Below are 17,387 nucleotides of genomic sequence, written 5' to 3' on the forward strand. Positions count from 1 at the left end.
ACTTTCATTCTGGGAATGTGATGTGGAGCCCAACAACACAGTGGATGCCCTTTATGATAGATTTCTTTTCTCAGAAGGAATCAAAGCTATGGTAGGTCTATTTTTGCCATCAAGGGGAATTTTCTTCAAGTATCTATATTTTTCTTCAGGTATCTATGCTTATACCACTAATCTCTCCAAAAAAAAAAAATACACATTCCTATACTTTAGGAAAGAGCCTTTAAAAACTGCTGAGTGTTCTTTCCCAGTGTACTGGTATCAGTTGTAGAATCTCTCTTCTGAAACTTCAGCATTTATTCCTCAGTGTTGCTTTTCTCTTGTAATGACTTGGCAGATCCTCAAGTGCCTTCTGAATCATCAAGGACAGGTTCAATCATTTTCAATCTAGTCTCTAGTGGCAAGTATAGAATTTATATCTAAATCTCTGAAGTTCTTGTTATATAGATAGCAGCCCCCTAACTTACTAAAATAATAAATTAAATAGAGCAACCCATTCCCCCCTCTCAATGGAGAACAGTCTACTCTGGATTTTCAAAGGTGATGTTTATATTTATTTTGGGGTAGGAGCTGTCCAGTTCATTGCAGATGGCAAAGCTCCCTCAGTCAGAAGAAGGAGCAATATTCGAAGATATTCAGAAAAGAGAAAATGCTAAAAGTCTCATTGACTGAATATGAAATGTTGGGATCTAGAGGTGAAAGGAACCTTAGAGATTGCTCCCCTATCGAGTCCTACTTCTTATTTTCCTTGAAAACTGAGACCTAGAGAGGCTTGCCCCAGAAGTAGAAGGGACAACATTCAAACTCAGAAATTCCCATGTTCTTTCCAGGAGTACTCTGCTTAGGGTTCTCTCAAACTCAGACCACAACTAGCCCAGGACAAACAGATTGACCACAGGGAGGAGTGCTCCAGGTTGCTTCGCAGCATAACCACAGGTCTTGACTGGAACAAACTTAGATGATTAATAAGAATTTCTCTGATGGGAACTGCCTACCCTTCCTGCAGTACATCAGCTACCCCCCTTTTCTTACTTTCCCTCCCAACCCTTTTTGTCCCAGATTAAAAAAAAAATCCTACTTGCCTCAAAAGTCTCAGGAGATAGATTTTTGTGGTGCCAGCCTGTCTCAAAGCCTTACCTCGTAATTCTCTGAATTCCTGCCATGGTCTCATTTTCCCTACTTGTAGAGATGCCCAACAGGGAAGACGATAAAGCACCCAGGGTAACAATATCTAGTTTTCTTCATCTCATATGGATTCTGTTTTCTGGTAGAGACTCCTCCTCCCTTTTCTCCCTCTTTTTTTTAACCTCCTTCCTTCTTTCTCTTCTTCCCTGCTCTCTGTTCTCTCCTCCTTTCTTCCTCTTCTCTCCCTCCTTCCTTTTCTGTCCACTCCTCCTCTTCCTTCTTTCTTGCTCCCTTTCTTCTCTCTTTTCTTCCTTCCCTTCTGTCTCCCTCCTTTTTCTCTCTCTCTCCTTCCCTCTCTCCCTCTTTTCCCCTTCTCCCTTCCTCCTTTCTCTGTTTCTCTCTCTCCTCCCCTTCCTCTCTTCCTCTTTTTCCCCTCCCTTTCCTTCTTTCTCTTTCTTGCTCTTTTCTTTGTCTCTCCTGGCTTCCTCTCCCCTTCTTTCTTTTCCTTCCCTTCTCTTCTTTTCTTTCTCTCCTCCATCCTTTCTCTTTTCCCTCTCTCATTTAAAAAAAAAAGATCCATTTAAGGTCTTGCAAACATTCTTGATTATTCTCTGTATCTGCACTAAATGTCCCCCATGCCTTAAAGGCTTAACCTTCAAAAACCTTAGTTACCCTGGCTTCTTCAAGACTCACTTAAAATCTAACGTTCTCCAGAACTTTCCCTGTCTCTCATCCTTCCTTCCATCCCCTCCAATCCCTTCTCTCTCAGATTATCTTCTAGTCACATGCTATAATTATACATACATATAGTTTTATAGATATGTTACCCATTTTATATGTATATATACTACATTGAAATCTATATATAGAACAATATAATCTATATATAGATATATAACTATAGTTATATATCTATATATTGATCTCTAGTTCTCTAATTCTAAATTTAGAATTTTTTTTGTTGTTACTGAGTCATATCCTCTATATGATTTCTATGTGGTTTTCTTGGCAAAGATACTGGAATGGTTTATCGTTTTCTTCTCCAGAGTGTTGCTGGTTTTGTTAATTTATTTCTTTGTTTTGTGTTTGTCTGTTTTAACAGATGAAGAACTGAAGTACATAGGAGTTAAATGATTTGTCTCTAGTCACATAGCTTGTAAGAGTCTGAGGCTGGATTTGAACCCAGATCTTCCTTCAAGTTTAGTGCTCTCTCCACTGATATAGTTATATATATATATATATATATATATATATATATACATATAAATATAGTTATATATGACATATATAAGTTATAGTTATATACATGTTGTCTCTCAAATTAGAGTATAAGCTCCTGAGGATAGGAATTGTATTTTTGTCTTTCTTTGAATCCCCAGACCTTAGCACAGATCTGATACATAAAGAGCATTTAAAAAATGCTTGTTGACTAATACTTTGCCAGTGATATGGTAATATATATATATATATATATTTTATGTATATGTAAATATTCTACACATATATGTAAAGAAATACAAACTTTTAGGAAGTACAAATCTTTTTAGGAAATACAAATCTTTTAGGAAGATCTTTTTCTTGAAGAAAAGACTTCAAGTTGGCCCTCAATATATTTTTACATTTACTGTGACTGAAGGGAAGACCATAGAAGGCCTGGGATCAGATCCTGGATTACCTCTTACTCCCTATGTAACCCTGAGAAAATCTCCTACCCTTTCTGTGCTCCCATTTCCTCCTCTGTAAAATGAGACAGTTAAACTAGAAATGCCTCAAATCATGGACTAGTAAGAGAAATGTCATGCACATCCCACATGACCCAGTGCAGAAGTAACTTTGATATTACACCTTTCTAGATCAGCCTGCAGAAGCATTGTACAATTGAATTCGAGTCATGACAAAGTTCTGGGAGCTTGGACAACCAGGTACATAAAGGACTGCATCTTATTTACTTTTCTTGGTTTTCTGTTAGAAGTATTACAAATGGTAACCAGATTCTTCTTGACCTCAGCCTCTTAGCCATCACCTCCTCCTGCCTTTTCCTTTCCTTCCAAGTGCATCCAGATCTTTTCATGCATCTTCTCATTACAGTTTCAAGACCCTTCCCCATCCTGTTCATTACCCCTGGATGCCTCTGCTTGTCAATAGCTTTACTGAACAGTCCTCCAAACAGGTTACAATGGGGACAATCCTCTCTCTTGTCCTAGAAAATAGCCTTCTATTAATGTAGCTTAGGACAGCATTAACTTCTTATTTTGGAAGAGAAACTTAGGGGGATTGTGAAATCACACCAGTTGATAGTTTTAGTGGACTAAAGTCCATTAAAACCCTGCTACAATCAATTAACAAGAAGTTATTAAATACATACTATTACTTATTAAATGTTTACCAGTACTATGCTAGGCTCTAATAATGCAAATTTTAAAACAATCTCTTCCTTCAAAAATGGTACCAAGAGGAATTCCATATGTTCACAGATAAATAAATAAGGGCTATATTCAAAATAACTATTCAAGAGATGAGAAATGGTGGGACACTCATATCTGGGGAATCTGAATATAACAATTGAGGTGAGTCAAGTACTCCCTCCACTGATACTGATCGCAGCCTCTCTTCAGCTTAGGAAATGGTCATGGTAAAGAAATCATACCATCAGGGCCAAACTCTGATGAATATCCTCAAATTTAGGCAGGCTGGTCTTTGAATTCTTCAGGAGGTTGGTGCTCTACTGTCATGGTCTTGTAGGAACCACAGTCTTTTCCTCACCACAATGAGGCAGCAGAAGAGGAGGACTTTACCAAAGATTTCTTATTGTCTTTTTTAAAAAAAATATTATTTTATTTTATTTCTAATTACATGCAAAAATAGTTTTCAACATTCAAATTTCTGTAAGTTTTTGAGTTCCACATTTTTCTATCACCCTCCCTTCCCTCCCCTTTCCCCATGACAATGAGTAATCTATTATAGGTTGTACATATACAGCTGTGTCTAACATATTTCCATATCAGTCAATTATTGTCTTTTTGGGATCAAGTCCTAACATATACTAGGTCAAACTATATGACCATTCTTGTGCTTTCTATAATAAATTATCACATCACATTCCTAAACATTTTTACCATTTTCTGATCCCGCCAACAATGTTAGATAGTTCTAGTTAGGAAAAACTGATGCTTATTTCAAAATGTCTTTATTAATGTCCATATTAGGTGGCTGCTTTCTTGGCTCATCATTACTGGGTGGTTCTTTGCCACTTAGAGAACCCCAACAATCAAAGGTTCTGAGAAACCTGGTTTGGTCACCAAAAGTGGGCTAGTTCTTTTTAGTAATAATGAAAAAATGATGAGTTCTTGGAACACTGATTTTTTTTTTAAATCTTATTTCCGTTATGGTCTAACCCATTAACTTTTTGTAAGTAAAAAGACCTGCCCCCATGTAGTCTGTCATCCATGGTTGATTTGACTAAAATGATTGACATGTTGAGTGACCCCAGCTCCCCCCCCCCCACTGTTCTGTGTTTATCACTTTGGTCAAAGATAATAAGTTTACTGGATTAAGAAGTATATTAAGGTGTGGGCTCTATGAGTATCTACACTCCCTGGCTAGAACATCAAGCACCTTTGGAATGGGTCCAACTGCTTTTATCACTGCTCAACCTTAGGAATCATCTTTGACAGCATCTACATTAATAAAGGGAAAAATCACAGACACTTTAGCTCACTAGGAGATCAAGTACTTGTTTTGACATAGGACAGTTAATTAGTCAATGCAACTGATAATGTATCTTTTCTTAATACTAGTAAAAAGAATTACTATCTGACCTAAGGAATGGGAGCCATTTCCTCCTCTAAAAACATCCCATGGGGGTGGCTAGGTGGTACAGTGGATAGAGCCCTGGAGTCAGGAATACCAGAGTTCAAATCCGGCCTCAAACAATTCATAATTACCTAGCTGTGTGGCCTTGGGCAAGCCACTTAACTCCATTTGCCTTGCAAAAAAAACCCCTAAAAAATAAATAAAAACATCCCATGGGGGATACAGGCCATAAATTTCAGAGGTAGGAACTGGGTCCCATCACAGGATACAAGAAATACCTCTTTCTAAACAGATGGGTTGTGTTTCTCATTTCTTGGCTGGAAATTTTGGGACACACTTCTTATATTTATAATCCACCTTTTTATTTCTAATGCTATTATAGTTTTTACAATTCTGTTACATTAAATAAACTTTGAGACCAGTGTGGGATTCCAATTGCCATTTATATACATGTTCCAAGCAAAGTTTCAAATGAACTCATTCTCATGAATGAATGAATGAGCACTTATGTGCCTACTATATTCCAGGGTAATGGAAATATTAGCAGAGATTTTAAAAAAAAGAAAGAAACTGTGGTTAGTAAGAGAAAGGAAATACAGGCCATAATGTTTCCCCAATATTCCATAAGTCCTCTGTAGATATTTTTTGGCATTTTTCAATAATGGTCCACTAAATGATGAATTTCTGAGAAGGTGCTGAGTTAGTGAATCACTCTCCAAGGCAGGGATCTGTGAACTTTAAAATACATTTTCCACCAGCAGCATTTCCAATCCAAAACTCCACAAAATCCAAGATTCAGTATGTATAGAAAGAATATGGGAAAAAATGTTAACACAGATTCCTTAAAAGGGAGTCCTACATATGTTTCGCCTCCCAGACTCTTCCCCCTTAAGTTGTTGAACATTTATTAGTTCCCTGGGACCAGACTTCTTAAGCCTGTACTGACAGATGTCTGTCAAATACTGCATTTGTGACTGAAGACAACACAAATTGTAGCCTGCAAAATAAGACCCCCTGTCTTTGGGACCCTTTCACCTGGACCATCAAGATCATATCTACTGAGCTTTTGTCAGCCCTCAACCTGCTCTGGGTGATTGGTGATTAAGGGCAATTAATAGAGACATTCCCAGAAACATTCAAAAGGATATAAAGGGAACTCTATGGATCCCATTGAACTTGCTGCCATTTTGGTTTATTTTTAAAAGTCATTTTAACATTAGGAAGTTTACTGGAAGATAAACGAAAAGAATGGAAGTTCATCTCAAGTGACTGCATACTTCTTAACCTTAATCAGTGGTTAATTAGTAGGGGAGTATTTTGAAACTTGGAAAGTCTAGGTTTGGGAATTTTAGGCGAATTTCAGATGCCTTCTGCCCTTAGATTCCCCAAGCTGATTGTAATGTTGATTTCCCCCACTTTAACCCGTTTTAATTTTGTAGTTAACCCAGTTATTCTTCTCACCTTGCAGCTGGTGGTGAGAAATATTCCATTTGAAGATGGTAGAATGATCCCTGCTTCTAAATATTTTTCAGTGGGGGAAAAACATGGGTGGTAGATAAGAAATCAAGGTGAACTTCTAACTCTGTATCTGAATTCTGTTCCATCTTATGCATGAAGAAGTGATAAGGCCAGCGTGGAAACTGCCCTCAGTTCCTATATTGCTGTTTTTTAAAATGTTATTTCCTCACTTAACTATTTCTATTCTTGTGTAGACTATCTGGGTAGGAATTCTGAGAAATGTTTCCGCCATTGAGGACTCCATAGGCTTCTTTAAATCTGGGGCAAACTCAGTGGATGTTCCAGATAACATCACAGATACCTTTCGACATTTTCTTCTAGTTATCATATCGATGACACCTAAACCACTTGGACCTTTTCCCTTTGCCTTAGTCATGCATGCATTTGTTTCTTTCTTCTGCTATTATTCTGGCATGTTTTCCCTTGATCCCTAGGGACTAGAAAATCTCTGCTGCTTGAGTCTCCTCTTTTAAGATTAGCTTCACATAAATTTCCTTTAATTGGTTTAATCACCTACAATAAAGATATGTCCTGAAGTCAGACATGTTAGAAATTTGGGGGTTTCCTGTACAATTTATGACTGAGATGGTGATAAGTAGATAGACAAATGGAAAGATATATGAACTCAGAAAGGTGGGTAGAGATGGATGGATAGAGACATAGGAGGGTGAATGGATAGAGTGAGCCTTTATTTATTAAAAATTTACTATGTGTAAGGTACTGTAATGAGTTCTAGAAATTCAGATCCAAACCAATAAAATAACCTTAACTTCCAAGAGCTTATGTTCAAATGGAGGGAGAAAATACCAAGGTGGAATGCTGGAGGGGGGCATGGGAGCATGTTGAGGAGACTTCAGGAAGTTTTGTAGAGGCCAGGGCCCTGGTGATGAGCTAAGAGTTGATTAGACTAGGAAGTTAGAATGCCTTATTCTCACCAAAATCCATGCCTAGTGAAATAAACCTGATATCATGGCTTCCAGGCAAATTGTAACATCACACCTTGAAATACCACTGGAGCAATATGTGAACTACAGCAAGCTCCATTATTAAGCAGCCAAAGTTACTCATAGAAGGGAAGGCCTAGACAGGCTGAGAGTTAGACAGGTACAGAGGTAAAGAATATTAAATAGGGCTAAATGTTGAAATGTCAACCATTTGAAATAGCAGAGGAGATAGAGCCCCCTAGGAAATAGGGATAAAGCAAGGATTCAGGGTCACTACAGAGTTAAGTCTTCCGGAGAAATCTCCCTTAACTAAGCAGTTCTAAGGTATGCGAAGCTGGGAAGTCAGCGGATTGCACAAGGTCCCATCATGTGGAGTGCATAAGCCAAGTAAAAGACTCCTTTTAGGCAGTTACTGAGCAGGTTCAGAGCAAAAAGAGTCAACTTATCTCTTCCAAGCTTAAAAATTCTAAACAGTTTAATGTAGCTTAATGTAAGATGTGGCTTCTCCCTCTACCTAATTCTTGGTCCAGTAAAAGAAAGGGAGTTCACCTTTTGCCCTCAAGATGAGAGGCAAGATAAAAACCTGGGTTGGACTCCAGCTCATGGCCACCAATCTTCTCTGACCTGTGGCTCAGTCAATGCTGCTTGGTTTTTCTTTTATCTCTCTCTCTCTCTCTCTCTCTCTCTCTCTCTCTCTCTCTCTCTCTCTCTCTCTCTTTCTCTCTCCCTAGTCCTTCCTATGTCTTGTAACCTTTTTAATAAATTTTTGTTTAATTTCCACCCTTGTTTTCATGAGTCTGACTTAAGATTCCTTATAGGCAGAACCAAACTCAAGTAGCCAGCAGCTACAGTCATAGCATTCATGCATAGTAATTTATGTGGCATAGGTTCTGCTACCAAGTATGACAGTGGCTTTGATTTACTGAGGGCTGTTGGAGGAAATCAAACCATGATGATATATCAAGCATAAACTTAGGGCTTCTGACCTCCACTAGACCCTGACTGCTTCAGGGACATGTTTATTCATCATCTCCCCATTAGCTTTACCACATCAACTATTCCAGACTTTCTGTTCTCTGTAAAATTCCACCCCAATGTCACTTCCATTCCCCCTCTCTTTTTTCACCAGACCACTGTACCTCCTCCTCTACTGAACAGATATAGAATAGCTGATGTGAGCTCCCTCACCTAGCCTCCTCCCCCATATCCCAGAAGCTCTGTCTTTACCTGCCTGAATCTCTTCTTTCCCTTTCTTCCAAGAAGATGAGTTGGTCCTTCTCCAAGCCAGAGCTATGCCTTGATTCCATATCTTCCTGTCACTTATCCTTTCTCTTATGTATCCTATCTTTCATTTATTGGCTTTTCCTCCTCTGATTTCAGATATGCTCAGGTTTCACTCAGTTTCCCAAGCCTAGTCTTGATCTCACTGCCTTCTTCAAATCATCATTGCCTCTCTTTTACTGCCAGTCTCCCAGGAAACAATAAGTCTACTTTCTTCTCTCTCCCTAGTGTCTAGTCTCACCACTCTTCTATGATTGCTCTTCCCAAAATCAGTAATGACTTATCACCAGATTCCAGGTCCTTTCTTCAGTTTTCATTCTCCTTGGTCTTTTGGCAGTGTTTGCTATTACTGACCCCTCTTGCCCTTGGACTCCTTGCTTTTCCCACCTCTTTGTTTTTTCTCTGCCTCCTTGCCCATCTCCTCTTTCTTCTCCCACCTTCTGAATGTGACTGTGTTCCAATGTGGCCTTTTCTTTCTTCTCATTGCTCCCTCTCCCCTTCAGAGGCTTGGTTGACCAACATATACAATGGTCAGCTGGTTGCCCTGCTAAGTTGTCTTGTCATCCCCTCACACACACTGTGTTTAAAACTAGTCAAAGTCTGCCCCCAACTTGCTGCTCAATCACCAATCTCCCAGTTACCATCTAGTTCTCTCTTTTCCTTTACCTCCCACATCCAACCAGTTTTTGAGTTCTGGGTGACCCAGTCTCTGCATTCTCTCCTGTAGTTGTATTCTCCTTAGCACTACTACTGCTAGTTCAAGTCCTCTGGACTCTTCTAATATTCTGATGAGTTTCTCTATCTCTGTTGTTGTTGTTTACCCAATTTTAGTCATGTCCAACTCTTTGTGACCCCATTAGGGGGTTTTCTAGGCAAAGATCCTAAAGTGGTTTGACCTTTCCTTCTCCAGTCTATTGTACAGAAAAGGAAACAGAGGCAAACAGGGTGAAGGGTCATCCAGCCTGAGGCTGTTTGAATTTGAGTCTTCCTGTCTCCAGACCTGGTGCTCTCTGCACTATGGCACCCCCTCACTGTGTTTATCTAACTTTGGACCCTCTTTTCTACCACTGATGTGCTCCTCCTGTTCTAAAACCTTCAGGGAACTTTCCATGGCTTATTGAGTAAGATACAAACTCCATAACCTGATATTCAAAGCTCTCCATAAATTGGACCCTGTTGAACTTTGGCTATCTTATCATATTCTACTTCCTCTTTTCTATTCTGCATTTCAGCCCAACTCAATTATGAACCTTTCTGTGAATTCAATCTGCCATTTGAAATTGCTGTTCTTTTGGGTAGGTACATCTCCTGCTTAGAGTAATCTTACTATTTAAATATTACCCTTCCTCCAAAACCCAGCTCATGTGTGATTCTGCTATGAACTTTTTTTTGCCTTATGATCCTTTCCATAATTGACCTCTCTCTCTTCTTCAAACAGTCCCTCTTTCAAAAAGATATCTCATCCCATCTAGGTCCTTAGAGGCAGAGATGATCTGATTTTTCCCAAGGAAAGTGATGAGGTCATTTTGTCAGAAGTAGACATTTCCTAGAGAGGAGCAATAAGAAGGATTCTTCTTCACAGAGTTGTTGTGAGTGACGTGTTTTATTAAATGATAGATACCATTGATAGTCTTATTAAATGTTCAATGACATGGAATGCATGGGAATTGATCTGGGTAGAAGTCCCAACTCCTACCCCAACACATAGCCCCTGGCAAGTCCTTTAAGCCTTTAGTATATCCCATGTAGCTTTCTAAGAATGGAAGTTGTAGCCCAGTTGCCAACCTGCTCCCTAGATCAATGGAATCTCAGGTACAATCCCTATCCCTCCAACATCTTATAACCATAGCAGGAGGGAGGAAGAGTGGTTTGTAGTAAATTTTATTTACAAAATAATTTACTGTTTTATCCTGTGTGAAACAGCTTGCAGAAAACATTAAGAGAATGAAGTCAAATGTGTATAATTTTAATAAAATGATTAAAAAAACTTACAGGGATATCAATAGTGTTATAACAAGAAAATAATACAGGGGATGACCAGACTTCAGGGGTTTTCACAAGAAATATAAACAAAGCTATGCCTGTGAGTGAAAATCTAGAAGTGGGAACAATCTTCATTGATACCTACAGCAAGACTGATGTGGCAACCCCATTTGGTGGTATGAAACAATCGGGTTTCGGCAAAGTCTTGGGTAAGGTTGTATTTGTACTCATGATCCTTTGCTTACCCTGTCATAGAAGACTCTAGTCTGTTTTGAGAAAATTTAGAGCCATTTCTAAGGGCTTTTGCACCAACCAAGGAAGCACTGTTGAAAAATCACATATTAAAAGGTATTCTGAAATGGCAATTGACTTTTTGAAGCCCAAGGTAAACTTTAAGAGGAAAAGACTGTACCTGTTTTAGAGATGAGAAGAGTGGAAATTTTTTTAGTTGATCCTCAATTGCCCTTTAGATCTTTTGCATTGAATAAATCACCTTATGGGAAAAGTGGGGGAAAAAAAGGAAGGATGGTCATGGGCAATGGCCAGGCACCAGGAGTAAATGTTGGTTGCTATGTGGAATGTGACAGGGTCAACAGAATCTCTATGAACCAGACTGGCAGGTCATGGTGTCCCAAACTTGGTTCACAAAGCAGGAGGTACATTTTCTCCAGTGTGCTCTCCACAAAGGACAAGCTTAAACTGAAGTCATTTGGGGCTTAACTAAAACACATATCCATATTTTATTGGGATGGCTACACTTCCCTGAGTATGGATTTTCAGTAGATGCCATTAAATGATTCTTCAGTATAATTTACATTCATTCTTTCTTAACACTCTGCAATTTCAACCATGGATCACTTGTTCTATGTTCCATTGGGTAGATGAAGGAAACATTTCTTTTTTTGAAGACCCTTAACATACCAGGTAAATGGACTCTGAGGATGCTGCTGTCACCCATGGTCCAGTAAAGATTCCCCAGGTTAGTGAAGCTTATTTACTCCTCTAAAATCCTTTGAGTACTTTATAATCAGGTTTATTTGTAAGAAACGAGTATCTTAACTTCTATTCTGTAAAAGGGCAATAGTTAATTAGTTCCCAGAAGTTAATTGGATTTAATGGCTTCTAGTCTTTTCTAGCTCTAAATCAATTATCCCATGATGCCAATCTCATTGGATTTCCTGACTTTTAAGGAAAACAGCCTTAACTTGGGAGCCTTGACCTTTTTTAATATTTTGTTAACTATTTCAGAATAACTGATTGCCTTTGTCATCTTCTGTATTTTATTCTGTGCACTTAAAAATGTGATTGAGGAGTAAGACTTCACCAAACTAAACACCAAAGGGGCCCAGAACATCAAAAAAGTGAAGAACTCTTGCCATAGACTATAACTTGCTAAAGAGATCCCCATTCTTTATTTAAACAGCCTGAAGTTAAAGATGAAGAGGGGAAAGGAAGAAAAAGCATCTAGGTTTAAAACTGTCCTGGAGAAGCTCTTGAAGAAGGCCTTCTGCCTCCACCTCCCACTGTCTTTTTTTTTTTTAACAACTGATATACAGAAGTTCTGAGTACTCATCTGATAATAAGTCGGTATGCATTGTCACTCATTAATGTTCTCCCCTCCAGGCAAAGAGGCTCTCTGTGAGTACCAGAAAAAAAAAAAAAAGGCAGTCATTCTGGAATATTAGGTCACCAGAGTTCTAAAGAATTCCTCCAAGGGGCAGCTAGGTGGCACAGTGGACAGAGCACCAGCCCTGGAGTCAGGAGTACCTGCGTTCAAATCCAGCCTCAGACACTTAATAATTACCTAGTTGTGTGATCTTGGGCAAGTCACTTAACCCCATTGCCTTGCAAAAACAAACAAAAAAAACCCCAACCCCCCCAAAAAAAAACAAGTTTAGGAGCCCTAGGTTAAGAATCTTTGTTGGAAGCACTAGAGAACCATGAAAGATTTTTGAGTGGGGGGAGTGACACAATCCCATTTGTGCAATAGAAAGAGAGCTGACTATTTTAAGAAAGCCAGACTGAAAGCAGGGAGCCCAACTAGGAAGCCCAACAGAGAACAATTTAGGGAGGAACAAGGGTCTGCACCAGGGGGTGGTCTTGATAGAAGAGATGGATGTAGGATCAAGATAGGTTGTGGAAGGAGAATCCTCCAGCCTTGTTAAGGATCTGGATATGAGGGAGAGAAATTGAAGACGCCTTGGAGGTTAGAAAGTTAGGTGACCAAAGGATGCCTGAATGTCTATCCAAGCCAGAACATGATATCATGGAGCCTGCTCTGAAAGACGGCAGGAGGAGTAGGGTCTATAGTCTGCCACGCCACCTCACCAGACCTTGACTTCCTCAGCTGCAAAATAAGACACTAGGACTTCCCACTCAATATCAGTTGTTCTAGTCTCAGGAGCTGGCAAGCCACCCTAAGAGATAAGGTGAGCTGGAGTCCTTGGGAGCTGGTCATTCTGCCCCGCTGACCAAGGGCACCAGACACAGCTGTGCCTTATCATCTCCTCCCTAACATACCCCCCTATCCTGTAATGCAAGATGCTGCACATACACAATGCTTGCACTTCCATTCCCTCATTACTCTTTGTTCTACCCTGGAAGACCTAACTGTATATATGTAATAGCTAAGCAGTAATAGAGCATGGCAGATATTCCATGAAATGGACACAAATCTGTCACACAGAATCCATGAGCAGGCACACATGTGGTCAGAGATGGGAGGCTTCAATCAATTATCCAAAACTTCTCTCTTGCCTCTTCTTCCTCTCAGTTGAGGAAGCTTCATTCTCCTTGGAGACCTCTCCAGCGATGCTGCTTTCATCCTCAGATCCAGAACTCTCTCCTGAACCTTGTTCTTCAGAATCAGAGTTGCTCACCTCCACCACAGGTGCATCCTGGAAGATGAAGCACAGCCACCAAGGTCCCAAAGAGGATCTTTACCTTGGACCCAGGTATTCCCTCCCTGGACATCTCACATTTTCCCAGAAGTGTCACCTTCAAATCAAAACAAAAAGGCTATCATTTCAGAGATGTTCTTATTTTAGGAACATCTTTATTTCTTTTTAAGTGTAAAAGACCTAGAAATCTAACTGCCCTAAGTTGGTGAGAAACCTTATAAACCAAGGGATCTCCCTGTAATGGAATATCACTGTGTCTGACAAGGGGAAGAACACAAGGGATTATAAAGTACAAAGGCTGTTATGTGATAAGGTCAAGCCAAGAAAGGATATATAGACAGTGTACATGCAGATTACTAGAGGAAAAGAAGCTAGTGACAAATAGCCAGAACAAACAAATGACTCCACACCATAACTGGACCAGAAAGGGCTGTTGGGCCTCACCAGCAGCAGAACTCACACTTTAGGAGAGTCAATAAATGTGTTTAATTTTAGAGATAATTGCTTAAGGTTTTTTTTTAGGTCTTTTTCAAGGCAAATGGGGTTAAGTGGCTTGCCCAAGGCCACACAGCTAGGTAATTATTAAGTGCCTGAGGCTGGATTTGAAACCAGGTACTCCTGACTCCAGGGCTGGTGCTCTATACACTGCGCCACCTAGCAGCCCCTGCTTAAGGTTTTTAAAAAAAGAATCATGTAGAAAGTTTACTTCAATCCAATGTCTTATTACAACAGCTTGTTAGTTACTCCCTTTCTGATTCAGTATATGACCCATCTCCTCCTTAGTCTTACCAACTTTCATCATAGATATCATCTATCTGTTCTGCTCTATCCATCTGAAGGAGTCAGGAAGACCTGGAGTTTAATCCCAAACTCATAGAAATCTTCACAACAGAGGACAAGTCACTTGATGTCCCTGGGCATCAGTTTCCTCAAATATAGAATGGGAAGGAGGAAGGGACTAAATGGCCTCAGATCTTACAGGTTTAGACATATGAACCTATAATTCCATAAGTAGGATCCTTCCTGCCCAAGGTCAAGTGCTGTAATTTGTTCTCAGCTTTGGTTTCTTCCTTTGTCTAATGCAGGGGTGAAACTAGATGGCTTCTAAGGTCCCTTCCACTTTGAAATCTAGGAGCCTTTGGGTTGAGGTGGGGAGTAGTGAAGAGAGCACTGGACTTGGGCTGGGAAGACAGGAGTTAGAATTCTGTCTAGATTTGTGCCCTTAGGCAAATTCCTTACCTTCATTGGCTTTGGGTCTCATATTCCTTATCTGTAAAATGAGGGGCTGAGGGTGGGTGGTTAGGGGTGGGACTTGGGCCTCCTAGAGGTCTCTGCCAACTTTCCATCTAGGCTCCTAGAATCCTAGCCCGGCTCTGGATCCTTTCCAACATCCGTATAGTAGAAGAAGGAGACTGGATTAGATAATCCCCATCCAAGATCCTCTGATTACATATACTCCTTTCACCCTTGTTTCTGTCATTCCTTACTAGATGCCACTAGATCTGGGCCTGGATTAGAGCCATCTGTACTGGGGTGGGGGAGAAGGGAGAAGGGGAGGCAAAGTCCTAGGGGGAGTAACTAGTGTCCTTTCACTCCCCTGCCAGGAAGGAGGAGAAAGGACAAGAGTGAAGGTCTGACCAAGGACTCAGTGGATCTCTGAAGGCAGTGGTTACCAGTGACAGCTCATTAGCATTGCGCATCTCCTTGACCAGACGTGAGCAGGTACTGGGGTGGGGGTGGGGGATGGCCTGCACAGATGGCTGCCTGTTGGTTCAGGAATGGGGCTTCTGATGCCCAGCTCAGGAAGGAGAAAGGGGTCAGTTCAGTCCTTTGGCGACCATGCTTCCAGGAGGGGCAGAGATGTCAGTGACTCAGTGGCAGTGTCCCGTTTCTGTTTTTCCCTCATGGAAATCTAGTGCTAAGGTAGTAACAACTCTTGGCCATTCTTCCCTTCAGTGTCCACTGTGGTTATGGCAGGATAGTTTACCTTTAATCAGTGATGGGGGGAATCTTCGCAGTTGGGGATACGGGACTCAGATGTTTTGGGCTGCTGCAATCTTTCCTGTTGGAGGGCCCTTAGAACATAGTATGTCAGAGCTAGAGGAAGTCTTAGAGCAGAGAATGCCAGGACTGGAAAAGACCTTACAACAAGAAATATCAGAGCTGGAGGGGGTGAACAAAAAATGTCAGACCTGGGAGGGGCCTTACAGGACATGATTAATCCTTTTTCTGCAAATGGAGAAACTGAGTCAGAGCTGGATCTTTGGGAAGGTAGTCAGGATTTGGGGCATGAGACAATAGGCTGCTTAACCCCATGGCCTCCCAGAGCACCCTCCTCTGCTGATCTTTGGCCTTAGGGACACCAGCTGTCCTGCAGAAATCCTGGTGGAAACTGGGGTCTGGGGGGGAAAAGGAAACGGGTACAGAGGCCCTTAGGGTTCTAGAGCTGGAACAAAAGGCATTTAAGAGTCCAGGTTCTTCCTTTACCCAAGAGGAAACAGGCCCAGGTTGTTTGAAGTAGGCAAGGCTTAGTAGATGTCTCTGATGGTCTTTTCCACCCTTCCTGGTGAAGAAAAGCCCCTTTACTAATCTTAATGTCCTCCATAAATGCAATTCTTTAACTATGGGGGCCGCAGCAACCGCCGGGCAGGGCCGAGTCTGGGGAGAAGCCCGGAGGCGCCGAGCTCCATGTGGGGTGGCCCAGGCCCGGCTCTTTGTCCTCCAGGAGGCCCAGCAGCTCCGGTCTGTGTCTCCCAAATGGCTCCATCAATCCGGGGCCTCTGCCAAAGGAGGACGTTGCCCTGGACGGCCTTGGCGCATCCAGAGAGATCCGTGGGCCGGTGCCAACAGCCTCCAGACCTCTGGCCGTAGCTGGGGCTGCAGGGCAGGGGGAGCTTGGCCACTTGCGGACTGATTAAGGGCTGATCCTTCCTGGGCGCCCTCTTTCCTGCCTCTTTCGGCCCGGGGGCGCCTGCTCCATCCGGGTCTCCCGCGGGCCCAGCTCAGGGCTGGCCTGGCTGGGCTCAAGAAGCCAAGAGAAGACGAGAAGGCGGGAAGAGCCCAGGGTGCGCAGGCGGTGGAGTCCAGCCCCCCAGGGCCCCGGCCCCCTGAGCACCAGCCCCGAGGCCTTCAACCCACAGCTTTGCATTCACTTCCATTTTAGAGCACCAGCCTCCTTTTTGACGCAGGGGTCACCTTTTTACCTTTCACCTCTCAACTACCATTCCCGCCCTAAGACCCCAACTCTACATTCTTAAATCTTGAGACTTACTAGAGGAACAGAAAACACATTTTTTTTTTCTGGGAAACGGTGAAATCCACATTCTCTTCTTGAGTAGCAAAAATGAAAGAGCATTAAACCTCCAGGAAACAACACTTTATGAACTTGTTAGCATGTGTAAAGTGAAGCCCCAATTGAGGCCATTCATTTGCATGTGTGCAAGGGTCTCCTTCCTTCCTCGCTGGTGTGCAGTTCCTGTGAAAGCTTCAAAAAAAAGAAAAAAGGCTCTTCTGGGCTGCTATGAGCACCTTCCCATCCTGCTCAGCTGCCATTTTTACTGTTTCCTGGGGGTTCTGGGGAGCATACCCTCTTTCCCCAGGGTTCGGGCAGGCTTGCCCCACCTCCCCTGCCAGCAACGGGTCAGAAACTCAGACTCGAAGGCACAAAGACCCAAGTTCCAATCCTGCCAGCTGGGTGCCTCGGGGTACACTCTCCACCTCCATCTCTTCATCTGTAAAACGGGGACAATCAGCACAAACCCCATAGCGGGGTCGAGAGAATCAGAGAGGATAACACGGCAGACCTTTCTTTAGCCTCTATCCATTC

The sequence above is a fragment of the Macrotis lagotis genome, chromosome 7 (genome assembly GCF_037893015.1).
Source record: "Macrotis lagotis isolate mMagLag1 chromosome 7, bilby.v1.9.chrom.fasta, whole genome shotgun sequence".
Lineage (NCBI taxonomy): Eukaryota > Metazoa > Chordata > Mammalia > Peramelemorphia > Peramelidae > Macrotis > Macrotis lagotis.